We start from the raw sequence: 27,602 nt of genomic DNA, 5'->3' as shown, positions 1-27,602 counted from the left end.
GTTAAACACCGTGACCTCCATCTGCTGTAACGAAAAAATGAGGGGATAAATGTATAAATTAAATAGAAGTGGGGAAAGTGATGAGCCTTGAGGGACTCCGCACTCCACCTTGCGAAAGTCTGCGGTGAAATTGGCCAAATGGACGGCTTGGGCCCTCCCTGTGATCATAAACAGATCTTTGAGACTGAGGAGAATGTTTGCATTGTTCAGCATTCTGTCCATCATCTTTTGCTTTTGTTTCTGTCACTCTAAGTGGGGAGTGTATGTCCAGATGTGGGTCCTGTGCTCACTACGCTACTGGATTCAAGCTAGCCTGGCTGATGAGGGGTGATGCCCTGAAATGCGTCCCATGATGCATGTTTCCAGTCCAGAGACAATCTGGCTTGGCAGTTCCAGCTGGACTGCTCCCATGAGGCACAGGGTCAAGACTGATTTGCATATGGCTGGGTCCAAACTGGGGTGGTGTGGTGAGCAAAAGAACAACGGATTAAACCCAGATTTTTGTGACTGGGGTGAATGTTTGCATTGATCAGCATTCCATCAATCATTTGTTCCTTTGCTTTTGTTGCCCTAAGTGGGGGGATATGTCCAGACATGGGTCCCGTGATCACTGCACCACTGGATTCAAGCTAGACTGATGAAGGCTGATTCCCTGAAACCTGTTCCAGGATGCTGATTTCCTGTCCATGGAGGACCTGGCTTTGCAGTTCAGGCTATTCTCTTCCCATGAGGCACAGGGTCAAGACTGATTTGCATATGGCTGGGTGCCAAACGGGGGTGGAGTGGTGAGCAAAAGAACAATGGATTAAACCCAGATCTTTGTGACTGGGGGTGAATGTTAACATTGTTCGGCATTCCTTCCATCAAATGTTCCTTTTGCTCCAGACCACTAGTAGCATTTAGTTCCCAGGCCCTGGGTACCCATAGTGCCACTTTACTAGGGATTTAAACATAATTAACTCAGTCAGTTAGTTTTAAGCCAATCTAACAGTTTTTAAGGAAAGAGCACAAACACTTAAGCACTAGTTAGCAGTTGTAACGTGTGCAGAGAACTAAGGCCAGAAAAAATGAAACCAGCAAAAACAAGAGGTCTAAAGAAAAAAGTTAGAGGAAGACAAGCACAAGGATGCCAGGCAGGAAGCCTTTTCCTCTTCCTCCAGATCCATTAACCATGTCTATCCCCAGAGTCCAATCTTCAGGTTGAAAAAGAAGTAGATTTGTCCCTGTTTCTCTTTCTAGCCAGAATTGGCAAAACCCCTGAATATAATAGTGGATGCTGAAGCTTGTAGGAGATAGAGAAGCATTCATAGATAGCTTTAGTTCCCCAAATGATGCCCCAAACAAAACACATCTCCCTTCAGTCAGTAACCAGCCTCCCTATCCCTGGTCTTAATCCCACTTTCCAGTAAAGAAGAAGAGCGGCAGGCATAGATGACTTTCAGTCTTTAGCAGATGTCCAATGAACAGCTTGAAAGCTAGATTATAAGAACACAGATCATCCTCTCTTTTTCCTAGGCACTTGAGGGTTGGCTGAGTGGTTGGTCTCCTACAAACGCCCCTCCCTTAAAAGAGAGGGATCGTCATCCATAGTGGCATGCTCATAGCTATGGCTTGAGGCTACTCCGATACCAACATCTCTTTTTCACCCACCAAAAATACTACTGGTGTATTACTAAGATTGAGTACATGATGGGAGTATCGAGTCTCTTGCCTGCGGGAGACAGTTAAGCAAACAGGAAATTCCACAAATAGGAAATAGTTAGCGGCAGGACCATGCCCGCTTCCCTACCCAGACTAGTGTCTGCTCCGGTAATTTGAGGACAACCTAAATGAGAAAAGAAAAATTCCATTCTATCAAAGACTTCTGTTTGGCCTCCTCCCAAGGAGAATTTATCAACCTTTATCTCACCTGCCTACCAACAATAGATGTCAGTACACTCCCTAACATTTACAACACTGCCCTGAAAAACCAAATGGGCATCCACACAACACTGATGACTGGATCTTTGCAAAGCACATCCCCTCCTTTACTGACAATTAAGAGCAGAGAGTCAGAAGGTCAATGACATTTCACTCAATCTAAGCATCACTTTGCACAAAGGCTCTTCTTCACCTCAAACCAAACTGTCTTCTACAAAATCACCATCTTTAACACTGTGCTAATCAGTGACAGGACTCCCCGCCATAGTTGCACAATCAACAAAGTATCAGCATCAATTTCTGCTTCATTGAGAAAATATGTATTACAAATCAAGGGTGCCCCAATATTTGAACCTGTGGTGATAAATGATATTGTGAAAACAACAATAGTTCATGTAAGGCCAATGGGTCGTAATAAAGATCCTACTATTAACTAAAGAGAGTATGAATCAATTAGCCTATGGCATAGGGCTCTTTAGTAGATAAATGCTGTGAAGGAACACAGGTAGTTATTGAAAAATGCCGGAGGAGATACAAGTAGCCATTATAGTTAATTTATTTATCAATATCAATATTTTCAAAACAGTTGGATTATAGATCCAGTGCTCACAAAAAAGGGAAAAGGAGCTTGATGTGGTGAGTGAAGGAAATGTTTAAAACAAAAATCACATTGACAACATGAGCAAAAACTCCTGAAGACAAATTTTAAACAATAACAGAGTTTGTTGTTGTACAAGAGGTCGATGGCGTTTCGATCTCAGAAAATTGAGATCTTCATCAGGACAAGGTTTTGTGAGCATGTGGAATCTGTAAGATAAAGCCAATGCAAAGTACACGTTTTCAAGAGGCAATTCCAGAAAATTATACTCAATCAAAATGTAAAACAGCATATTCTTGTATTTACTATGAGATTGACAACTTATTGTATAATAAATCAGAAAACCAGGCTAGGAGAGTGCTACTTATTTGATTTATATATAAAATATATAAATATTTGTAGAAAGAGTATCAATGTCTACCTGTGCCCCCTCTGGCATTTTTCGATATCTACCTGTGTTCCTTCACTGCATTCATCTAGTAAAGTGCAGAGATTCTGGGACAGTGAATGTTTATGGTCTGTGTTCTGGTTTTCTGCTTTTATAGTATTTTGCTGTCAGTATGCCACTCTCCATGTAAGGTAGTTTATTTCTCACCTATGGATGCAGGAGATCCTTGTTTGGGTGACACGTATCTCTTTGCACAAATAGACACATACATATATATAGAAATATATACAGGCACTGTTCTTTCTGCGGCTACAAGGAGCTGTGCTCAATCTGAGCCGGTGGCGGCGGGTGGGGTCCACCGGCACTCACTTTTAGGGACTAACACTTCTTTTTACTCTTTTCAATGTTCTATAACACATAATGAGGAAATACAGAAACGCCAAACGAGCATAGAGAAATGACCCTGTCTCTGGAAGGGACATGTGCAGGGTGGCTCTCCTGTGAATAAACCTCACCACAACAGGGCCCAGGAGGTTTCCTCCAGAATGTTCAGCTTTCCCTCGGGCCACCATTTTACGTCTATATAATTGAGGCCCAGGCTGAGCTGTGCCCATTAGCACTGCGGATTACACGCTTTCTCATCGGAGTGTCCTGTACATTGTGCGCTCTCACAACAAATACTAGCAAGGCAGGTATGGTCACTCGAGCAGTAAGTACGAGTCCGGGGAAGGACGCTGGTGGTATCGAGGGCACAATCGGACGGAGCACTGATGTGTCATGTTAAACTGCGCATGTGCGTGAGTTATGTACTGGCCTATGGGTTTTGATTATGCCTATCCTACGTGAGTTATACAATACTGCAGGTCACGGACAGCGATAGATGGTACAGAATCATGTGGTGACTTTCAACACCCTTGTAATGCACAGCAAGTCGCATCGCATTCCTTCATAAACATCCCCCCCCCCCCCCCCACCTCGACCCTCTCAAGTCCCCGGTCCCGTGCTTGCTCAAATGAAATGTAGAAACGTGTGAGTTATGCACCGTGATAATATGCGTCGTGTAATGTGTTGCGAACAGATATTTAAAACATTTGATTCCAAGTGACTTTCAGAACGGTTCCAATTTGTGGTCACAGGCAGCTCCTTCTTTTCTCTGCTGAAATACACCAGAGCAGTCATTAGCGTTCCCTTCTGTGTGTGTTACTATGGCTAGGAGTGGAGGGACTCCTGCAAGCAAAGCTCTCCTGTGAGCGTGCCACCGCCAGAAGCGGGGCAGCTCTAGGCGCTTCTGGCAGAGATGGACAGGACGTGGGTTACTATGGCTAGGAGTAGAGGGACTCCTGCAAGCAAAGCTCTCCTGTGAGCGTGCCACCGCCAGAAGCGGGGCAGCTCTAGGCGCTTCTGGCAGAGATGGACAGGACGTGGGTTACTATGGCTAGGAGTGGAGGGACTCCTGCAAGCAAAGCTCTCCTGTGAGCGTGCCACCGCCAGAAGAGGTCGGGGCAGCTCTAGGCGCTTCTGGCAGAGATGGACAGGACGTGGGTTACTATGGCTAGGAGTGGGGGAACTCCTGCAAGCAAAGCTCTCCTGTGAGCGTCCCACCGCCAGAAGCGGGGCAGCTCTAGGCGCTTCTGGCAGAGATGGACAGGACGTGGGTTACTATGGCTAGGAGTGGGGGAACTCCTGCAAGCAAAGCTCTCCTGTGAGCGTGCCACCGCCAGAAGCGGGGCAGCTCTAGGCGCTTCTGGCAGAGATGGACAGGACGTGGGTTACTATGGCTAGGAGTGGGGGAACTCCTGCAAGCAAAGCTCTCCTGTGAGCGTGCCACCGCCAGAAGAGGTGGGGGCAGCTCTAGGCGCTTCTGGCAGAGATGGACAGGACGTGGGTTACTATGGCTAGGAGTGGGGGAACTCCTGCAAGCAAAGCTCTCCTGTGCGCGTGCCACCGCCAGAAGCGGGGCAGCTCTAGGCGCTACTGGCAGAGATGGACAGAATGTGTGTTACTATGGCTAGGAGTGGGGGAACTCCTGCAAGCAAAGCTCTCCTGTGAGCGTGCCACCGCCAGAAGAGGTCGGGGCAGCTCTAGGCGCTTCTGGCAGAGATGGACAGGACGTGGGTTACTATGGCTAGGAGTGGGGGAACTTCTGCAAGCAAAGCTCTCCTATGAGCGTGCCACCGCCAGAAGAGGTCGGGGCAGCTCTAGGCGCTTCTGGCAGAGATGGACAGGACGTGTGTTACTATGGCTAGGAGTGGAGGGAACTCCTGCAAGCAAAGCTCTCCCTGTGAGCGTGCCACCACCAGAAGAGGTCGGGGCAGCTCTAGGCGCTTCTGGCAGAGATGGACAGGACGTGTGTTACTATGGCTAGGAGTGGGGGAACTCCTGCAAGCAAAGCTCTCCTGTGAGCGTGCCACCGCCAGAAGCAGGGCAGCTCTAGGCGCTTCTGGCAGAGATGGACAGGACGTGGGTTACTATGGCTAGGAGTGGGGGAACTCCTGCAAGCAAAGCTCTCCTGTGAGCGTGCCACCGCCAGAAGAGGTCGGGGCAGCTCTAGGCGCTTCTGGCAGAGATGGACAGGACGTGGGTTACTATGGCTAGGAGTGGGGGAACTCCTGCAAGCAAAGCTCTCCTGTGCGCGTGCCACCGCCAGAAGCGGGGCAGCTCTAGGCGCTACTGGCAGAGATGGACAGAATGCGTGTTACTATGGCTAGGAGTGGGGGAACTCCTGCAAGCAAAGCTCTCCTGTGAGCGTGCCACCGCCAGAAGAGGTCGGGGCAGCTCTAGGCGCTTCTGGCAGAGATGGACAGGACGTGGGTTACTATGGCTAGGAGTGGGGGAACTTCTGCAAGCAAAGCTCTCCTGTGAGCGTGCCACCGCCAGAAGAGGTCGGGGCAGCTCTAGGCGCTTCTGGCAGAGATGGACAGGACGTGGGTTACTATGGCTAGGAGTGGGGGAACTCCTGCAAGCAAAGCTCTCCTGTGAGCGTGCCACCGCCAGAAGAGGTCGGGGCAGCTCTAGGCGCTTCTGGCAGAGATGGACAGGACGTGGGTTACTATGGCTAGGAGTGGGGGAACTCCTGCAAGCAAAGCTCTCCTGTGCGCGTGCCACCGCCAGAAGCGGGGCAGCTCTAGGCGCTACTGGCAGAGATGGACAGAATGCGTGTTACTATGGCTAGGAGTGGGGGAACTCCTGCAAGCAAAGCTCTCCTGTGAGCGTGCCACCGCCAGAAGAGGTCGGGGCAACTCTAGGCGCTTCTGGCAGAGATGGACAGGACGTGGGTTACTATGGCTAGGAGTGGGGGAACTTCTGCAAGCAAAGCTCTCCTGTGAGCGTGCCACCGCCAGAAGAGGTCGGGGCAGCTCTAGGCGCTTCTGGCAGAGATGGACAGGACGTGGGTTACTATGGCTAGGAGTGGGGGAACTTCTGCAAGCAAAGCTCTCCTGTGAGCGTGCCACCGCCAGAAGAGGTCGGGGCAGCTCTAGGCGCTTCTGGCAGAGATGGACAGGACGTGGGTTACTATGGCTAGGAGTGGGGGAACTCCTGCAAGCAAAGCTCTCCTGTGCGCGTGCCACCGCCAGAAGCGGGGCAGCTCTAGGCGCTTCTGGCAGAGATGGACAGGACGTGGGTTACTATGGCTAGGAGTGGGGGAACTCCTGCAAGCAAAGCTCTCCTGTGAGCGTGCCACCGCCAGAAAAGGTGGGGGCAGCTCTAGGCGCTTCTGGCAGAGATGGACAGGACGTGGGTTACTATGGCTAGGAGTGGGGGAACTCCTGCAAGCAAAGCTCTCCTGTGCGCGTGCCACCGCCAGAAGCGGGGCAGCTCTAGGCGCTACTGGCAGAGATGGACAGAATGTGTGTTACTATGGCTAGGAGTGGGGGAACTCCTGCAAGCAAAGCTCTCCTGTGAGCGTGCCACCGCCAGAAGAGGTCGGGGCAGCTCTAGGCGCTTCTGGCAGAGATGGACAGGACGTGGGTTACTATGGCTAGGAGTGGGGGAACTTCTGCAAGCAAAGCTCTCCTATGAGCGTGCCACCGCCAGAAGAGGTCGGGGCAGCTCTAGGCGCTTCTGGCAGAGATGGACAGGACGTGTGTTACTATGGCTAGGAGTGGAGGGAACTCCTGCAAGCAAAGCTCTCCCTGTGAGCGTGCCACCACCAGAAGAGGTCGGGGCAGCTCTAGGCGCTTCTGGCAGAGATGGACAGGACGTGTGTTACTATGGCTAGGAGTGGGGGAACTCCTGCAAGCAAAGCTCTCCTGTGAGCGTGCCACCGCCAGAAGCAGGGCAGCTCTAGGCGCTTCTGGCAGAGATGGACAGGACGTGGGTTACTATGGCTAGGAGTGGGGGAACTCCTGCAAGCAAAGCTCTCCTGTGAGCGTGCCACCGCCAGAAGAGGTCGGGGCAGCTCTAGGCGCTTCTGGCAGAGATGGACAGGACGTGGGTTACTATGGCTAGGAGTGGGGGAACTCCTGCAAGCAAAGCTCTCCTGTGCGCGTGCCACCGCCAGAAGCGGGGCAGCTCTAGGCGCTACTGGCAGAGATGGACAGAATGCGTGTTACTATGGCTAGGAGTGGGGGAACTCCTGCAAGCAAAGCTCTCCTGTGAGCGTGCCACCGCCAGAAGAGGTCGGGGCAGCTCTAGGCGCTTCTGGCAGAGATGGACAGGACGTGGGTTACTATGGCTAGGAGTGGGGGAACTTCTGCAAGCAAAGCTCTCCTGTGAGCGTGCCACCGCCAGAAGAGGTCGGGGCAGCTCTAGGCGCTTCTGGCAGAGATGGACAGGACGTGGGTTACTATGGCTAGGAGTGGGGGAACTCCTGCAAGCAAAGCTCTCCTGTGAGCGTGCCACCGCCAGAAGAGGTCGGGGCAGCTCTAGGCGCTTCTGGCAGAGATGGACAGGACGTGGGTTACTATGGCTAGGAGTGGGGGAACTCCTGCAAGCAAAGCTCTCCTGTGCGCGTGCCACCGCCAGAAGCGGGGCAGCTCTAGGCGCTACTGGCAGAGATGGACAGAATGCGTGTTACTATGGCTAGGAGTGGGGGAACTCCTGCAAGCAAAGCTCTCCTGTGAGCGTGCCACCGCCAGAAGAGGTCGGGGCAACTCTAGGCGCTTCTGGCAGAGATGGACAGGACGTGGGTTACTATGGCTAGGAGTGGGGGAACTTCTGCAAGCAAAGCTCTCCTGTGAGCGTGCCACCGCCAGAAGAGGTCGGGGCAGCTCTAGGCGCTTCTGGCAGAGATGGACAGGACGTGGGTTACTATGGCTAGGAGTGGGGGAACTTCTGCAAGCAAAGCTCTCCTGTGAGCGTGCCACCGCCAGAAGAGGTCGGGGCAGCTCTAGGCGCTTCTGGCAGAGATGGACAGGACGTGGGTTACTATGGCTAGGAGTGGGGGAACTCCTGCAAGCAAAGCTCTCCTGTGCGCGTGCCACCGCCAGAAGCGGGACAGCTCTAGGCGCTACTGGCAGAGATGGACAGAATGTGTGTTACTATGGCTAGGAGTGGAGGGACTCCTGCAAGCAAAGCTCTCCTGTGAGCGTGCCACCGCCAGAAGAGGTCGGGGCAGCTCTAGGCGCTTCTGGCAGAGATGGACAGGACGTGGGTTACTATGGCTAGGAGTGGGGGAACTCCTGCAAGCAAAGCTCTCCTGTGAGCGTGCCACCGCCAGAAGAGGTCGGGGCAGCTCTAGGCGCTTCTGGCAGAGATGGACAGGACGTGGGTTACTATGGCTAGGAGTGGGGGAACTCCTGCAAGCAAAGCTCTCCTGTGAGCGTGCCACCGCCAGAAGCGGGGCAGCTCTAGGCGCTTCTGGCAGAGATGGACTGAGTTTGGGTTCCTCCGCCTCCTGGTGTAGCCAGGTTTACTAGGGAATGCTTCACACTGTCCGTAAAAGTTAATGTATGTTCGGATCAAACTCCTCTAGCGATGCATTAAGAGAGCAGCTGGAGGTGGTCGTGTGCGGTATGAACATGTGTGCGCATTTGCTGTGTGGCACGCGCTGTATTAGGAGAGCAGCTGGAGGTGGTCATGTGTGGTATGAACATGTGTGCGGATTTGCTGTGTGGCATATTGTTTCGGTGGTGATGAGTTCTATTGATTTTTTGTGCTCGAGTGTTTTTGTGCTGCATTGTTTCAATGTGCTTCTGTTGTGTTGTACTGTGCTTGTTGTTTTATATTTTTCACTGTTTTGTTGTGCCTTCTTGTACTTTAATTGTGCAATAAAACTGTCTTAACACTGGACTACTGGTGGGCACATTAAATGTGCAGACGGCTGCAGAGGGCAGTTGGTGTGATTTCATGTATTTTGTTTGGGGAGATAGGAGGAGTTGGAAGTGTGAAAATGCACCCTAATACTTGAGTTTTTAGAAGGAGTCTCTTCTTTGAATAGCGTGTTTGTCTACAGCGCTTCAAAGCGCGCACCTGCGATTTCTAATGAGGTGAGCAATGTATGTTGCCATTAATCAATGTATTCAACAAGGATGTATGGATGAGTGAGCAGACCTTTTGGAATAAGAATGGGCGCCCTGAAGAGTGTGTAACTGCCCGCGCCCTCTTAACACGTCATGTTAATGCCGGTTTATTATCGACACTCTTCAGATGCAGCATCCAGTCATTCAAAAGTGGAAATTCACTCCCGAGGAACAAAAGTGAATATATATTTAGGTAAGTATACATTTACAACTTTTTACAACAATGTAATTCTATATTTTTGAAGTAGATTGATGGGGATTTACGAGTGGTGAATCTACCCTAACTTATGTGTACTTACCTTCCGAATGTTTTGGTGATCGACATTCTTGCCATGATTTTTTTGTAACACCATTTATTTGTGCTCTGTATTCTGATATACAATCAATGAGGCTAATTAGCACGAGGAAAAGTGTGTTGCAAATCTGTAATCACCGCAATCATTTCCTAGGTGTGTGTGCGCGTGTGTGCGCGCGTGCCTGCGTGTGTGTGATCCTATAGGCATTCTCCCCAAGCACACTGCATGGTGTTGTTTAGTGCTTTTGGAAGGCTAATCTTTCCTTTAGGATATATACCACATTTGCTTCCAACTTCCTTTTTAATACTCATCCTCATCTCGTAACTTGACCAATCGTGTGGTTCGTGTGGGTTATTTCCGTCCCGTCCTTGTTTGATCTGTCATTGAGTCCGAAACGCGCCTGCAGACGTGGCTGTCTCAGTGCGTATCACACCGACGCCCCTGTATAGGAAACTGAAAGCCGTGTGCCCGGGTGCAGAGGCCCCTGCCTGCCCTGCACACCCACACAGAGGAGCAGGGCACAGGCCCTTTCTAGAGTCGGTGCCCGCTCTTCACCCAGCACAACCGAACACTATAGGAAGCAGCGTAAACGTCCTCTACCCATCGAGCTTTACATGACCAAATAGTGGCACTTAAATTATTTCAACGCCTCCTCGGGGGTAGTAAGCGCTATATAAATGACATTTATTTTGTGTCAATACAGGGAAAGACCAACGCATCTGACATTGTTACAGGCCATTCATATCTCCTAATCAGGGACTGAACAATGTGACAGCTGCCTCTTTAAAGTGCGTGTGAAGTGCTAACAAGGTGTGAGTCTTTGATTACCTCTGCTGCATTTGCATCAGGTGTGAGGCTCCTGACTGCTGCCAGCCAGGAGACTCCAACAAAAGGAGGCTGATGACACCTCAGATTCGGCCTTTGTTATGGGCTCAGCGCTGCCTCTTTAAAGTGCGTGTGAAGTGCTAACAAGGTGTGAGCCTTGGCTTCCCCTCTCCTTCATTTGCATCAGGTGTGAGGCTCCTGACTGCTGCCTGCCAGCACACTGGAACAAAAGGAGGCTGATGACACCTCAGATTCAGTCTTTGTTATGGGCTCAGCGCTGCCTCTTTAAAGTATGTGTGAAGTGCTAACAAAGTGTGAACCTTGGCTTCCCCTCTGCTGCATTTGCATCAGGTGTGAGGCTCCTGACTGCTGCCTGCCAGGACACTGGAACAAAAGGAGGCCGATGACACCTCAGATTCAGCCTTTGTTATGGGCTCAGCGCTGCCTCTTTAAAGTATGTGTGAAGTGCTAACAAGGTGTGAGTCTTTGATTCCCTCTGCTGCATTTGCATCAGGTGTGAGGCTCCTGACTGCTGCCAGCCAGGAGACTCCAACACAAGGAGGCTGATGACCCCTCAGATTCAGCCTTTGTTATGGGCTCAGCGCTACCTCTTTAAAGTACGTGTGAAGAGCTAACAAGGTGTGAGTCTTTGCTCCCCTCTGCTGCATTTGCATGAGGTGTGAGGCTCCTGACTGCTGCCAGCCAGGAGACTCCAACAAAAGGAGGCTGATGACACCTCAGATTCGGCCTTTGTTATGGGCTCAGCGCTGCCTCTTTAAAGTACGTGGGAAGTGCTAACAAGGTGTGAACCTTGGCTTCCCCTCTGCTGCATTTGCATCAGGTGTGAGGCTTCTGACTGCTGCCAGCCAGGAGACTGGACCAAAAGGAGGCCGATGACAGCTCAGATTCAGCCTTTGTTATGGGCTCAGCCCTGCCTCTTTAAAGTATGTGTGAAGAGCTAACAAGGTGTGAGCCTTTGTTTCCCCTCTGCTGCATTTGCATCAGGTGTGAGGCTCGTGACTGCTGCCAGCCAGGACACTGGAACAAAAGGAGGCTGATGACACCTCAGATTCGGCCTTGGTTATGGGCTCAGCGCTGCCTCTTTAAAGTACGTGTGAAGAGCTAACAATGTGTGAGCCTTTGCTCCCCTCTGCTGCATTTGCATCAGGTGTGAGGCTCCTGACTGCTGCCTGCCAGGACACTGGAACAAAAGGAGGCCGATGACACCTCAGATTCAGCCTTTGTTATGGGCTCAGCGCTGCCTCTTTAAAGTAAGTGTGAAGTGCTAACAAGGTGTGAGCCTTGACTTCCCCTCTGCTGCATTTGCATCAGATGTGAGGCTCCTGACTGCTGCCAGCCAGGAGTCAGAGACTGGAACAAAAGGAGGCCGATGACATCTCAGATTCAGCCTTTGTTATGGGCTCAGCGCTGCCTCTTTAAAGTACGTGGGAAGTGCTAACAAAGTGTGAACCTTGACTTCCCCTCTGCTGCATTTGCATCAGATGTGAGGCTCCTGACTGCTGCCAGCCAGGAGACTCCAACAAAAGGAGGCTGATGACACCTCAGATTTAGCCTTTGTTATGGGCTTAGCGTTGCCTCTTTAAAGTATGTGTGAAGTGCTAACAAAGTGTGAACCTTGACTTCCCCTCTGCTGCATTTGCATCAGATGTGAGGCTCCTGACTGCTGCCAGCCAGGAGACTCCAACAAAAGGAGTCTGATGACACCTCAGATTTAGCCTTTGTTATGGGCTCAGCGCTGCCTCTTTAAAGTACGTGTGAAGTGCTAACAAGGTGTGAGCCTTTGTTTCCCCTCTGCTGCATTTGCATGAGGTGTGAGGCTCCTGACTGCTGCCAGCCAGGAGTCAGAGACTGGAACAAAAGGAGGCTGATGACACCTCAGATTCAGCCTTTGTTATGGGCTCAGCGCTGCCTCTTTAAAGTAAGTGTGAAGTGCTAACAAGGTGTGAGCCTTTGCTCCCCTCTGCTGCATTTGCATCAGGTGTGAGGCTCCTGACTGCTGCCAGCCAGGAGACTGGAACAAAAGGAGGCCGATGACACCTCAGATTCAGCCTTTGTTATGGGCTCAGCGCTGCCTCTTTAAAGTACGTGTGAAGTGCTAACAAGGTGTGAGCCTTGGCTTCCCCCCTGCTTCATTTGTATCAGGTGTGAGGCTCCTGACTGCTGCCAGCCAGGAGACTGGACCAAAAGGAGGCTGATGACACCTCAGATTCGGCCTTTGTTATGGGCTCAGCGCTGCCTCTTTAAAGTAAGTGTGAAGTGCTAACAAGGTGTGAGCCTTTGCTCCCTTCTGCTGCATTTGCATCAGGTGTGAGGCTCCTGACCGCTGCCAGCCAGGAGACTCCAACAAAAGGAGGCTGATGACACCTCAGATTCGGCCTTTGTTATGGGCTCAGCGCTGCCTCTTAATGTACGTGTGAAGTGCTAACAAGGTGTGAGCCTTTGCTCCCCTCTGCTGCATTTGCATCAGGTGTGAGGCTCCTGACTGCTGCCAGCCAGGACACTGGAACAAAAGGAGGCTGATGACCCCTCAGATTCAGCCTTTGTTATGGGCTCAGCGCTGCCTCTTTAAAGTACGTGTTAAGAGCTAACAAGGTGTGAGCCTTTGCTCCCCTCTGCTGCATTTGCATCAGGTGTGAGGCTCCTGACTGCTGCCAGCCAGGACACTAGAACAAAAGGAGGCCGATGACACCTCAGATTCAGCCTTTGTTATGGGCTCAGCGCTGCCTCTTTAAAGTATGTGTGAAGAGCTAACAAGGTGTGAGCCTTTGTTTCCCCTCTGCTGCATTTGCATCAGGTGTGAGGCCCGTGACTGCTGCCAGCCAGGACACTCCAACAAAAGGAGGCTGATGACCCCTCAGATTCGGCCTTTGTTATGGGCTCAGCGCTGCCTCTTTAAAGTGCGTGTGAAGTGCTAACAAGGTGTGAGCCTTGGCTTCCCCTCTCCTTCATTTGCATCAGGTGTGAGGCTCCTGACTGCTGCCTGCCAGCACACTGGAACAAAAGGAGGCTGATGACACCTCAGATTCAGTCTTTGTTATGGGCTCAGCGCTGCCTCTTTAAAGTATGTGTGAAGTGCTAACAAAGTGTGAACCTTGGCTTCCCCTCTGCTGCATTTGCATCAGGTGTGAGGCTCCTGACTGCTGCCTGCCAGGACACTGGAACAAAAGGAGGCCGATGACACCTCAGATTCAGCCTTTGTTATGGGCTCAGCGCTGCCTCTTTAAAGTATGTGTGAAGTGCTAACAAGGTGTGAGTCTTTGATTCCCTCTGCTGCATTTGCATCAGGTGTGAGGCTCCTGACTGCTGCCAGCCAGGAGACTCCAACACAAGGAGGCTGATGACCCCTCAGATTCAGCCTTTGTTATGGGCTCAGCGCTACCTCTTTAAAGTATGTGTGAAGAGCTAACAAGGTGTGAGTCTTTGCTCCCCTCTGCTGCATTTGCATGAGGTGTGAGGCTCCTGACTGCTGCCAGCCAGGAGACTCCAACAAAAGGAGGCTGATGACACCTCAGATTCGGCCTTTGTTATGGGCTCAGCGCTGCCTCTTTAAAGTACGTGGGAAGTGCTAACAAGGTGTGAACCTTGGCTTCCCCTCTGCTGCATTTGCATCAGGTGTGAGGCTTCTGACTGCTGCCAGCCAGGAGACTGGACCAAAAGGAGGCCGATGACAGCTCAGATTCAGCCTTTGTTATGGGCTCAGCCCTGCCTCTTTAAAGTATGTGTGAAGAGCTAACAAGGTGTGAGCCTTTGTTTCCCCTCTGCTGCATTTGCATCAGGTGTGAGGCTCGTGACTGCTGCCAGCCAGGACACTGGAACAAAAGGAGGCTGATGACACCTCAGATTCGGCCTTGGTTATGGGCTCAGCGCTGCCTCTTTAAAGTACGTGTGAAGAGCTAACAATGTGTGAGCCTTTGCTCCCCTCTGCTGCATTTGCATCAGGTGTGAGGCTCCTGACTGCTGCCTGCCAGGACACTGGAACAAAAGGAGGCCGATGACACCTCAGATTCAGCCTTTGTTATGGGCTCAGCGCTGCCTCTTTAAAGTAAGTGTGAAGTGCTAACAAGGTGTGAGCCTTGACTTCCCCTCTGCTGCATTTGCATCAGATGTGAGGCTCCTGACTGCTGCCAGCCAGGAGTCAGAGACTGGAACAAAAGGAGGCCGATGACATCTCAGATTCAGCCTTTGTTATGGGCTCAGCGCTGCCTCTTTAAAGTACGTGGGAAGTGCTAACAAAGTGTGAACCTTGACTTCCCCTCTGCTGCATTTGCATCAGATGTGAGGCTCCTGACTGCTGCCAGCCAGGAGACTCCAACAAAAGGAGGCTGATGACACCTCAGATTTAGCCTTTGTTATGGGCTTAGCGTTGCCTCTTTAAAGTATGTGTGAAGTGCTAACAAAGTGTGAACCTTGACTTCCCCTCTGCTGCATTTGCATCAGATGTGAGGCTCCTGACTGCTGCCAGCCAGGAGACTCCAACAAAAGGAGTCTGATGACACCTCAGATTTAGCCTTTGTTATGGGCTCAGCGCTGCCTCTTTAAAGTACGTGTGAAGTGCTAACAAGGTGTGAGCCTTTGTTTCCCCTCTGCTGCATTTGCATGAGGTGTGAGGCTCCTGACTGCTGCCAGCCAGGAGTCAGAGACTGGAATAAAAGGAGGCTGATGACACCTCAGATTCAGCCTTTGTTATGGGCTCAGCGCTGCCTCTTTAAAGTAAGTGTGAAGTGCTAACAAGGTGTGAGCCTTTGCTCCCCTCTGCTGCATTTGCATCAGGTGTGAGGCTCCTGACTGCTGCCAGCCAGGAGACTGGAACAAAAGGAGGCCGATGACACCTCAGATTCAGCCTTTGTTATGGGCTCAGCGCTGCCTCTTTAAAGTACGTGTGAAGTGCTAACAAGGTGTGAGCCTTGGATTCCCCCCTGCTTCATTTGTATCAGGTGTGAGGCTCCTGACTGCTGCCAGCCAGGAGACTGGACCAAAAGGAGGCTGATGACACCTCAGATTCGGCCTTTGTTATGGGCTCAGCGCTGCCTCTTTAAAGTAAGTGTGAAGTGCTAACAAGGTGTGAGCCTTTGCTCCCTTCTGCTGCATTTGCATCAGGTGTGAGGCTCCTGACCGCTGCCAGCCAGGAGACTCCAACAAAAGGAGGCTGATGACACCTCAGATTCGGCCTTTGTTATGGGCTCAGCGCTGCCTCTTAATGTACGTGTGAAGTGCTAACAAGGTGTGAGCCTTTGCTCCCCTCTGCTGCATTTGCATCAGGTGTGAGGCTCCTGACTGCTGCCAGCCAGGACACTGGAACAAAAGGAGGCTGATGACCCCTCAGATTCAGCCTTTGTTATGGGCTCAGCGCTGCCTCTTTAAAGTACGTGTTAAGAGCTAACAAGGTGTGAGCCTTTGCTCCCCTCTGCTGCATTTGCATCAGGTGTGAGGCTCCTGACTGCTGCCAGCCAGGACACTAGAACAAAAGGAGGCCGATGACACCTCAGATTCAGCCTTTGTTATGGGCTCAGCGCTGCCTCTTTAAAGTATGTGTGAAGAGCTAACAAGGTGTGAGCCTTTGTTTCCCCTCTGCTGCATTTGCATCAGGTGTGAGGCCCGTGACTGCTGCCAGCCAGGACACTCCAACAAAAGGAGGCTGATGACCCCTCAGATTCAGCCTTTGTTATGGGCTTAGCGCTACCTCTTTAAAGTACGTGTGAAGAGCTAACAAGGTGTGAGTCTTTGCTCCCCTCTGCTGCATTTGCATGAGGTGTGAGGCTCCTGACTGCTGCCAGCCAGGAGACTCCAACAAAAGGAGGCCGATGACACCTCAGATTCGGCCTTTGTTATGGGCTCAGCGCTGCCTCTTTAAAGTATGTGTGAAGAGCTAACAAGGTGTGAGCCTTTGCTCCCCTCTGCTGCATTTGCATCAGGTGTGAGGCTCCTGACTCCTGCCAGCCAGGAGACTCCAACAAAAGGAGGCTGATGACCCCTCAGATTCAGCCTTTGTTATGGGCTTAACGCTACCTCTTTAAAGTACGTGTGAAGAGCTAACAAGGTGTGAGCCTTTGTTTCCCCTCTGCTGCATTTGCAGCAGGTGTGAGGCTCCTGACTGCTGCCAGCTAGGAGTCAGAGACTGGAACAAAAGGAGGCCGATGACACCTCAGATTCAGCCTTTGTTATGGGCTCAGCGCTGCCTCTTTAAAGTACGTGGGAAGTGCTAACAAGGTGTGAACCTTGGCTTCCCCTCTGCTGCATTTGCATCAGGTGTGAGGCTCCTGACTGCTGCCAGCCAGGACACTGGAACAAAAGGAGGCTGATGACACCTCAGATTCAGCCTTTGTTATGGGCTCAGCGCTGCCTCTTTAAAGTAAGTGTGAAGTGCTAACAAGGTGTGAGCCTTTGCTCCCCTCTGCTGCATTTGCATCAGGTGTGAGGCTCCTGACTGCTGCCAGCCAGGAGACTGGAACAAAAGGAGGCCGATGACACCTCAGATTCAGCCTTTGTTATGGGCTCAGCGCTGCCTCTTTAAAGTACGTGTGAAGTGCTAACAAGGTGTGAGCCTTGGCTTCCCCCCTGCTTCATTTGTATCAGGTGTGAGGCTCCTGACTGCTGCCAGCCAGGAGACTGGACCAAAAGGAGGCTGATGACACCTCAGATTCGGCCTTTGTTATGGGCTCAGCGCTTCCTCTTTAAAGTAAGTGTGAAGTGCTAACAAGGTGTGAGCCTTTGCTCCCTTCTGCTGCATTTGCATCAGGTGTGAGGCTCCTGACCGCTGCCAGCCAGGAGACTCCAACAAAAGGAGGCTGATGACACCTCAGATTCAGCCTTTGTAATGGGCTTAGCGCTACCTCTTTAAAGTACGTGTGAAGAGCTAACAAGGTGTGAGTCTTTGCTCCCCTCTGCTGCATTTGCATGAGGTGTGAGGCTCCTGACTGCTGCCAGCCAGGAGACTCCAACAAAAGGAGGCTGATGACACCTCAGATTCGGCCTTTGTTATGGGCTCAGCGCTGCCTCTTTAAAGTACGTGGGAAGTGCTAACAAGGTGTGAGCCTTTGCTCCCTTCTGCTGCATTTGCATCAGGTGTGAGGCTCCTGACCGCTGCCAGCCAGGAGACTCCAACAAAAGGAGGCTGATGACACCTCAGATTTAGCCTTTGTTATGGGCTTAGCGCTGCCTCTTTAAAGTATGTGTGAAGTGCTAACAAAGTGTGAACCTTGACTTCCCCTCTGCTGCATTTGCATCAGATGTGAGGCTCCTGACTGCTGCCAGCCAGGAGACTCCAACAAAAGGAGTCTGATGACACCTCAGATTTAGCCTTTGTTATGGGCTCAGCGCTGCCTCTTTAAAGTACGTGTGAAGAGCTAACAAGGTGTGAGCCTTTGCTCCCCTCTGCTGCATTTGCATCAGGTGTGAGGCTCCTGACTGCTGCCTGCCAGGACACTGGAACAAATGGAGGCCTGATGACCCCTCAGATTCGGCCTTTGTTATGGGCTCAGAGCTACCTCTTTAAAGTACGTGTGAAGTGCTAACAAGGTGTGAGCCTTTGTTTCCCCTCTGCTGCATTTGCATCAGGTGTGAGGCTCCTGACTGCTGCCAGCCAGGAGTCAGAGACTGGATCAAAAGGAGGCCGATGACACCTCAGATTCAGCCTTTGTTATGGGCTCAGCGCTGCCTCTTTAAAGAACGTGGGAAGTGCTAACAAGGTGTGAACCTTGGCTTCCCCTCTGCTGCATTTGCATCAGGTGTGAGGCTCCTGACTGCTGCCAGCCAGGACACTGGAACAAAAGGAGGCTGATGACACCTCAGATTCAGCCTTTGTTATGGGCTCAGAGCTGCCTCTTTAAAGTAAGTGTGAAGTGCTAACAAGGTGTGAGCCTTTGCTCCCCTCTGCTGCATTTGCATCAGGTGTGAGGCTCCTGACTGCTGCCAGCCAGGAGACTGGAACAAAAGGAGGCCGATGACACCTCAGATTCAGCCTTTGTTATGGGCTCAGCGCTGCCTCTTTAAAGTACGTGTGAAGTGCTAACAAGGTGTGAGCCTTGGCTTGCCCCCTGCTTCATTTGTATCAGGTGTGAGGCTCCTGACTGCTGCCAGCCAGGAGACTCCAACAAAAGGAGGCTGATGACACCTCAGATTCGGCCTTTGTTATGGGCTCAGCGCTCCCTCTTTAAAGTAAGTGTGAAGTGCTAACAAGGTGTGAGCCTTTGCTCCCTTCTGCTGCATTTGCATCAGGTGTGAAGCTCCTGACCGCTGCCAGCCAGGAGACTCCAACAAAAGGAGGCTGATGACACCTCAGATTCGGCCTTTGTTATGGGCTCAGCGCTGCCTCTTAATGTACGTGTGAAGTGCTAACAAGGTGTGAGCCTTTGCTCCCCTCTGCTGCATTTGCATCAGGTGTGAGGCTCCTGACTGCTGCCTGCCAGGACACTGGAACAAACGGGAGGCCTGATGACCCCTCAGATTCGGCCTTTGTTATGGGCTCAGAGCTGCCTCTTTAAAGTACGTGTGAAGTGCTAACAAGGTGTGAGCCTTTGTTTCCCCTCTGCTGCATTTGCGTCAGGTGTGAGGCTCCTGACTGCTGTCAGCCAGGAGTCAGAGACTGGAACAAAAGGAGGCCGATGACACCTCAGATTCAGCCTTTGTTATGGGCTCAGCGCTGCCTCTTTAAAGTACGTGGGAAGTGCTAACAAGGTGTGAGCCTTGGCTTCCCCTCTGCTGCATTTGCATCAGGTGTGAGGCTCCTGACTGCTGCCAGCCAGGACACTGGAACAAAAGGAGGCTGATGACACCTCAGATTCAGCCTTTGTTATGGGCTCAGCGCTGCCTCTTTAAAGTAAGTGTGAAGTGCTAACAAGGTGTGAGCCTTTGCTCCCCTCTGCTGCATTTGCATCAGGTGTGAGGCTCCTGACTGCTGCCAGCCAGGAGACTGGAACAAAAGGAGGCCGATGACACCTCAGATTCAGCCTTTGTTATGGGCTCAGCGCTGCCTCTTTAAAGTACGTGTGAAGTGCTAACAAGGTGTGAGCCTTGGCTTCCCCCCTGCTTCATTTGTATCAGGTGTGAGGCTCCTGACTGCTGCCAGCCAGGAGACTGGACCAAAAGGAGGCTGATGACACCTCAGATTCGGCCTTTGTTATGGGCTCAACGCTGCCTCTTTAAAGTAAGTGTGAAGTGCTAACAAGGTGTGAGCCTTTGCTCCCTTCTGCTGCATTTGCATCAGGTGTGAGGCTCCTGACCGCTGCCAGCCAGGAGACTCCAACAAAAGGAGGCTGATGACACCTCAGATGCGGCCTTTGTTATGGGCTCAGCGCTGCCTCTCAATGTACGTGTGAAGTGCTAACAAGGTGTGAGCCTTTGCTCCCCTCTGCTGCATTTGCATCAGGTGTGAGGCTCCTGACTGCTGCCAGCCAGGACACTGGAACAAAAGGAGGCTGATGACCCCTCAGATTCAGCCTTTGTTATGGGCTCAGCGCTGCCTCTTTAAAGTACGCGTTAAGAGCTAACAAGGTGTGAGCCTTTGCTCCCCTCTGCTGCATTTGCATCAGGTGTGAGGCTCCTGACTGCTGCCAGCCAGGACACTGGAACAAATGGAGGCCGATGACACCTCAGATTCAGCCTTTGTTATGGGCTCAGCGCTGCCTCTTTAAGTATGTGTGAAGAGCTAACAAGGTGTGAGCCTTTGCTCCCCTCTGCTGCATTTGCATCAGGTGTGAGGCTCCTGACTCCTGCCAGCCAGGAGACTCCAACAAAAGGAGGCTGATGACCCCTCAGATTCAGCCTTTGTTATGGGCTTAGCGCTACCTCTTTAAAGTACGTGTGAAGAGCTAACAAGGTGTGAGTCTTGGCTCCCCTCTGCTGCATTTGCATGAGGTGTGAGGCTCCTGACTGCTGCCAGCCAGGAGACTCCAACAAAAGGAGGCTGATGACACCTCAGATTCGGCCTTTATTATGGGCTCAGTGCTGCCTCTTTAAAGTACGTGGGAAGTGCTAACAAGGTGTGAACCTTGGCTTCCCCTCTGCTGCATTTGCATCAGGTGTGAGGCTTCTGACTGCTGCCAGCCAGGAGACTGGACCAAAAGGAGGCTGATGACAGCTCAGATTCAGCCTTTGTTATGGGCTCAGCGCTGCCTCTTTAATGTACGTGTGAAGTGCTAACAAGGTGTGAGCCTTTGCTCCCCTCTGCTGCATTTGCATCAGGTGTGAGGCTCCTGACTGCTGCCTGCCAGGACACTGGAACAAAAGGAGGCCTGATGACCCCTCAGATTCGGCCTTTGTTATGGGCTCAGAGCTGCCTCTTTAAAGTACGTGTGAAGTGCTAACAAGGTGTGAGCCTTTGTTTCCCCTCTGCTGCATTTGCGTCAGGTGTGAGGCTCCTGACTGCTGTCAGCCAGGAGTCAGAGACTGGAACAAAAGGAGGCCGATGACACCTCAGATTCAGCCTTTGTTATGGGCTCAGCGCTGCCTCTTTAAAGTACGTGGGAAGTGCTAACAAGGTGTGAGCCTTGGCTTCCCCTCTGCTGCATTTGCATCAGGTGTGAGGCTCCTGACTGCTGCCAGCCAGGACACTGGAACAAAAGGAGGCTGATGACACCTCAGATTCAGCCTTTGTTATGGGCTCAGCGCTGCCTCTTTAAAGTAAGTGTGAAGTGCTAACAAGGTGTGAGCCTTTGCTCCCCTCTGCTGCATTTGCATCAGGTGTGAGGCTCCTGACTGCTGCCAGCCAGGAGACTGGAACAAAAGGAGGCCGATGACACCTCAGATTCAGCCTTTGTTATGGGCTCAGCGCTGCCTCTTTAAAGTACGTGTGAAGTGCTAACAAGGTGTGAGCCTTGGCTTCCCCCCTGCTTCATTTGTATCAGGTGTGAGGCTCCTGACTGCTGCCAGCCAGGAGACTGGACCAAAAGGAGGCTGATGACACCTCAGATTCGGCCTTTGTTATGGGCTCAACGCTGCCTCTTTAAAGTAAGTGTGAAGTGCTAACAAGGTGTGAGCCTTTGCTCCCTTCTGCTGCATTTGCATCAGGTGTGAGGCTCCTGACCGCTGCCAGCCAGGAGACTCCAACAAAAGGAGGCTGATGACACCTCAGATTCGGCCTTTGTTATGGGCTCAGCGCTGCCTCTCAATGTACGTGTGAAGTGCTAACAAGGTGTGAGCCTTTGCTCCCCTCTGCTGCATTTGCATCAGGTGTGAGGCTCCTGACTGCTGCCAGCCAGGACACTGGAACAAAAGGAGGCTGATGACCCCTCAGATTCAGCCTTTGTTATGGGCTCAGCGCTGCCTCTTTAAAGTACGCGTTAAGAGCTAACAAGGTGTGAGCCTTTGCTCCCCTCTGCTGCATTTGCATCAGGTGTGAGGCTCCTGACTCCTGCCAGCCAGGAGACTCCAACAAAAGGAGGCTGATGACCCCTCAGATTCAGCCTTTGTTATGGGCTTAGCGCTACCTCTTTAAAGTACGTGTGAAGAGCTAACAAGGTGTGAGTCTTGGCTCCCCTCTGCTGCATTTGCATGAGGTGTGAGGCTCCTGACTGCTGCCAGCCAGGAGACTCCAACAAAAGGAGGCTGATGACACCTCAGATTCGGCCTTTATTATGGGCTCAGTGCTGCCTCTTTAAAGTACGTGGGAAGTGCTAACAAGGTGTGAACCTTGGCTTCCCCTCTGCTGCATTTGCATCAGGTGTGAGGCTTCTGACTGCTGCCAGCCAGGAGACTGGACCAAAAGGAGGCTGATGACAGCTCAGATTCAGCCTTTGTTATGGGCTCAGCGCTGCCTCTTTAAAGTATGTGTGAAGAGCTAACAAGGTGTGAGCCTTTGTTTCCCCTCTGCTGCATTTGCATCAGGTGTGAGGCTCCTGACTGCTGCCTGCCAGGACACTGGAACAAAAGGAGGCCGATGACACCTCAGATTCAGCCTTTGTTATGGGCTCAGCGCTGCCTCTTTAAAGTAAGTGTGAAGTGCTAACAAGGTGTGAGCCTTTGCTTCCCCTCTGCTGCATTTGCATCAGGTGTGAGGCTCCTGACTGCTGCCAGCCAGGAGTCAGAGACTGGAACAAAAGGAGACCGATGACACCTCAGATTCAGCCTTTGTTATGGGCTCAGCGCTGCCTCTTTAAAGTACGTGGGAAGTGCTAACAAGGTGTGAACCTTGGCTTCCCCTCTGCTGCATTTGCATCAGGTGTGAGGCTTCTGACTGCTGCCAGCCATGAGACTGGACCAAAAGGAGGCTGATGACAGCTCAGATTCAGCCTTTGTTATGGGCTTAGCGCTGCCTCTTTAAAGTATGTGTGAAGAGCTAACAAGGTGTGAGCCTTTGTTTCCCCTCTGCTGCATTTGCATCAGGTGTGAGGCTCGTGACTGCTGCCAGCCAGGACACTGGAACAAAAGGAGGCTGATGACACCTCAGATTCAGCCTTTGTTATGGGCTTAGCGCTGCCTCTTTAAAGTATGTGTGAAGAGCTAACAAGGTGTGAGCCTTTGCTCCCCTCTGCTGCATCTGCATCAGGTGTGAGGCTCCTGACTGCTGCCTGCCAGGACACTGGAACAAAAGGAGGCCGATGACACCTCAGATTCAGCCTTTGTTATGGGCTCAGCGCTGCCTCTTTAAAGTAAGTGTGAAGTGCTAACAAGGTGTGAGCCTTGACTTCCCCTCTGCTGCATTTGCATCAGATGTGAGGCTCCTGACTGCTGCCAGCCAGGAGACTCCAACAAAAGGAGGCTGATGACACCTCAGATTTAGCCTTTGTTATGGGCTTAGCGCTGCCTCTTTAAAGTATGTGTGAAGTGCTAACAAAGTGTGAACCTTGACTTCCCCTCTGCTGCATTTGCATCAGATGTGAGGCTCCTGACTGCTGCCAGCCAGGAGACTCCAACAAAAGGAGTCTGATGACACCTCAGATTTAGCCTTTGTTATGGGCTCAGCGCTGCGTCTTTAAAGTACGTGTGAAGAGCTAACAAGGTGTGAGCCTTTGCTCCCCTCTGCTGCATTTGCATCAGGTGTGAGGCTCCTGACTGCTGCCTGCCAGGACACTGGAACGAAAGGAGGCCTGATGACCCCTCAGATTCGGCCTTTGTTATGGGCTCAGAGCTGCCTCTTTAAAGTACGTGTGAAGTGCTAACAACGTGTGAGCCTTTGTTTCCCCTCTGCTGCATTTGCAGCAGGTGTGAGGCTCCTGACTGCTGCCAGCTAGGAGTCAGAGACTGGAACAAAAGGAGGCCGATGACACCTCCGATTCAGCCTTTGTTATGGGCTCAGCGCTGCCTCTTTAAAGTACGTGGGAAGTGCTAACAAGGTGTGAACCTTGGCTTCCCCTCTGCTGCATTTGCATCAGGTGTGAGGCTCCTGACTGCTGCCAGCCAGGACACTGGAACAAAAGGAGGCTGATGACACCTCAGATTCAGCCTTTGTTATGGGCTCAGCGCTGCCTCTTTAAAGTAAGTGTGAAGTGCTAACAAGGTGTGAGCCTTTGCTCCCCTCTGCTGCATTTGCATCAGGTGTGAGGCTCCTGACTGCTGCCAGCCAGGAGACTGGAACAAAAGGAGGCCGATGACACCTCAGATTCAGCCTTTGTTATGGGCTCAGCGCTGCCTCTTTAAAGTACGTGTGAAGTGCTAACAAGGTGTGAGCCTTGGCTTCCCCCCTGCTTCATTTGTATCAGGTGTGAGGCTCCTGACTGCTGCCAGCCAGGAGACTGGACCAAAAGGAGGCTGATGACACCTCAGATTCGGCCTTTGTTATGGGCTCAGCGCTTCCTCTTTAAAGTAAGTGTGAAGTGCTAACAAGGTGTGAGCCTTTGCTCCCTTCTGCTGCATTTGCATCAGGTGTGAGGCTCCTGACCGCTGCCAGCCAGGAGACTCCAACAAAAGGAGGCTGATGACACCTCAGATTCAGCCTTTGTAATGGGCTTAGCGCTACCTCTTTAAAGTACGTGTGAAGAGCTAACAAGGTGTGAGTCTTTGCTCCCCTCTGCTGCATTTGCATGAGGTGTGAGGCTCCTGACTGCTGCCAGCCAGGAGACTCCAACAAAAGGAGGCTGATGACACCTCAGATTCGGTCTTTGTTATGGGCTCAGCGCTGCCTCTTTAAAGTACGTGGGAAGTGCTAACAAGGTGTGAACCTTGGCTTCCCCTCTGCTGCATTTGCATCAGGTGTGAGGCTTCTGACTGCTGCCAGCCAGGAGACTGGACCAAAAGGAGGCTGATGACAGCTCAGATTCAGCCTTTGTTATGGGCTCAGCGCTGCCTCTTTAAAGTATGTGTGAAGAGCTAACAAGGTGTGAGCCTTTGTTTCCCCTCTGCTGCATTTGCATCAGGTGTGAGGCTCCTGACTGCTGCCTGCCAGGACACTGGAACAAAAGGAGGCCGATGACACCTCAGATTCAGCCTTTGTTATGGGCTCAGTACTGCCTCTTTAAAGTAAGTGTGAAGTGCTAACAAGGTGTGAGCCTTTGCTTCCCCTCTGCTGCATTTGCATCAGGTGTGAGGCTCCTGACTGCTGCCAGCCAGGAGTCAGAGACTGGAACAAAAGGAGACCGATGACACCTCATATTCAGCCTTTGTTATGGGCTCAGCGCTGCCTCTTTAAAGTACGTGGGAAGTGCTAACAAGGTGTGAACCTTGGCTTCCCCTCTGCTGCACTTGCATCAGGTGTGAGGCTTCTGACTGCTGCCAGCCAGGAGACTGGACCAAAAGGAGGCTGATGACAGCTCAGATTCAGCCTTTGTTATGGGCTCAGCGCTACCTCTTTAAAGTATGTGTGAAGAGCTAACAAGGTGTGAGCCTTTGTTTCCCCTCTGCTGCATTTGCATCAGGTGTGAGGCTCGTGACTGCTGCCAGCCAGGACACTGGAACAAAAGGAGGCTGATGACACCTCAGATTCAGTCTTTGTTATGGGCTCAGCGCTGCCTCTTTAAAGTACGTGTGAAGAGCTAACAAGGTGTGAGCCTTTGCTCCCCTCTGCTGCATCTGCATCAGGTGTGAGGCTCCTGACTGCTGCCTGCCAGGACACTGGAACAAAAGGAGGCCGATGACACCTCAGATTCAGCCTTTGTTATGGGCTCAGCGCTGCCTCTTTAAAGTAAGTGTGAAGTGCTAACAAGGTGTGAGCCTTGACTTCCCCTCTGCTGCATTTGCATCAGATGTGAGGCTCCTGACTGCTGCCAGCCAGGAGTCAGAGACTGGAACAAAAGGAGGCCGATGACACCTCAGATTCAGCCTTTGTTATGGGCTCAGCGCTGCCTCTTTAAAGTACGTGTGAAGTGCTAACAAGGTGTGAGCCTTTGCTCCCTTCTGCTGCATTTGCATCAGGTGTGAGGCTCCTGACCGCTGCCAGCCAGGAGACTCCAACAAAAGGAGGCTGATGACACCTCAGATTCGGCCTTTGTTATGGGCTCAGCGCTGCCTCTTAATGTACGTGTGAAGTGCTAACAAGGTGTGAGCCTTTGCTCCACTCTGCTGCATTTGCATCAGGTGTGAGGCTCCTGACTGCTGCCAGCCAGGACACTGGAACAAAAGGAGGCTGATGACCCCTCAGATTCAGCCTTTGTTATGGGCTCAGCGCTGCCTCTTTAAAGTACGTGTTAAGAGCTAACAAGGTGTGAGCCTTTGCTCCCCTCTGCTGCATTTGCATCAGGTGTGAGGCTCGTGACTGCTGCCAGCCAGGACACTGGAACAAAAGGAGGCTGATGACACCTCAGATTCAGTCTTTGTTATGGGCTCAGCGCTGCCTCTTTAAAGTACGTGTGAAGAGCTAACAAGGTGTGAGCCTTTGCTCCCCTCTGCTGCATCTGCATCAGGTGTGAGGCTCCTGACTGCTGCCTGCCAGGACACTGGAACAAAAGGAGGCCGATGACACCTCAGATTCAGCCTTTGTTATGGGCTCAGCGCTGCCTCTTTAAAGTAAGTGTGAAGTGCTAACAAGGTGTGAGCCTTGACTTCCCCTCTGCTGCATTTGCATCAGATGTGAGGCTCCTGACTGCTGCCAGCCAGGAGTCAGAGACTGGAACAAAAGGAGGCCGATGACACCTCAGATTCAGCCTTTGTTATGGGCTCAGCGCTGCCTCTTTAAAGTACGTGTGAAGTGCTAACAAGGTGTGAGCCTTTGCTCCCTTCTGCTGCATTTGCATCAGGTGTGAGGCTCCTGACCGCTGCCAGCCAGGAGACTCCAACAAAAGGAGGCTGATGACACCTCAGATTCGGCCTTTGTTATGGGCTCAGCGCTGCCTCTTAATGTACGTGTGAAGTGCTAACAAGGTGTGAGCCTTTGCTCCACTCTGCTGCATTTGCATCAGGTGTGAGGCTCCTGACTGCTGCCAGCCAGGACACTGGAACAAAAGGAGGCTGATGACCCCTCAGATTCAGCCTTTGTTATGGGCTCAGCGCTGCCTCTTTAAAGTATGTGTGAAGAGCTAACAAGGTGTGAGCCTTTGTTTCCCCTCTGCTGCATTTGCATCAGGTGTGAGGCCCGTGACTGCTGCCAGCCAGGACACTGGAACAAAAGGAGGCCAATGACACCTCAGATTCGGCCTTTGTTATGGGCTCAGCGCTGCCTCTTTAAAGTACGTGTGAAGTGCTAACAAGGTGTGAGCCTTGGCTTCCTCCCTGCTTCATTTGTATCAGGTGTGAGGCTCCTGACTGCTGCCAGCCAGGAGACTGGACCAAAAGGAGGCTGATGACACCTCAGATTCGGCCTTTGTTATGGGCTCAGAGCTGCCTCTTTAAAGTACGTGTGAAGTGCTAACAAGGTGTGAGCCTTTGTTTCCCCTCTGCTGCATTTGCATCAGGTGTGAGGCTCCTGACTGCTGCCAGCCAGGAGTCAGAGACTGGAACAAAAGGAGGCCGATGACACCTCAGATTCAGCCTTTGTTATGGGCTCAGCGCTGCCTCTTTAAAGTACGTGGGAAGTGCTAACAAGGTGTGAGCCTTGGCTTCCCCTCTGCTGCATTTGCATCAGGTGTGAGGATCCTGACTGCTGCCAGCCAGGACACTGGAACAAAAGGAGGCCGATGACACCTCAGATTCAGCCTTTGTTATGGGCTCAGCGCTGCCTCTTTAAAGTACGTGTGAAGTGCTAACAAGGTGTGAACCTTGGCTTCCCCTCTGCTGCATTTGCATCAGGT

The sequence above is a fragment of the Triturus cristatus genome, chromosome 5_1 (assembly GCF_964204655.1).
Source record: "Triturus cristatus chromosome 5_1, aTriCri1.1, whole genome shotgun sequence".
Taxonomy (NCBI): domain Eukaryota; kingdom Metazoa; phylum Chordata; class Amphibia; order Caudata; family Salamandridae; genus Triturus; species Triturus cristatus.
Note: the sequence above shows the minus strand (reverse complement) of the source record.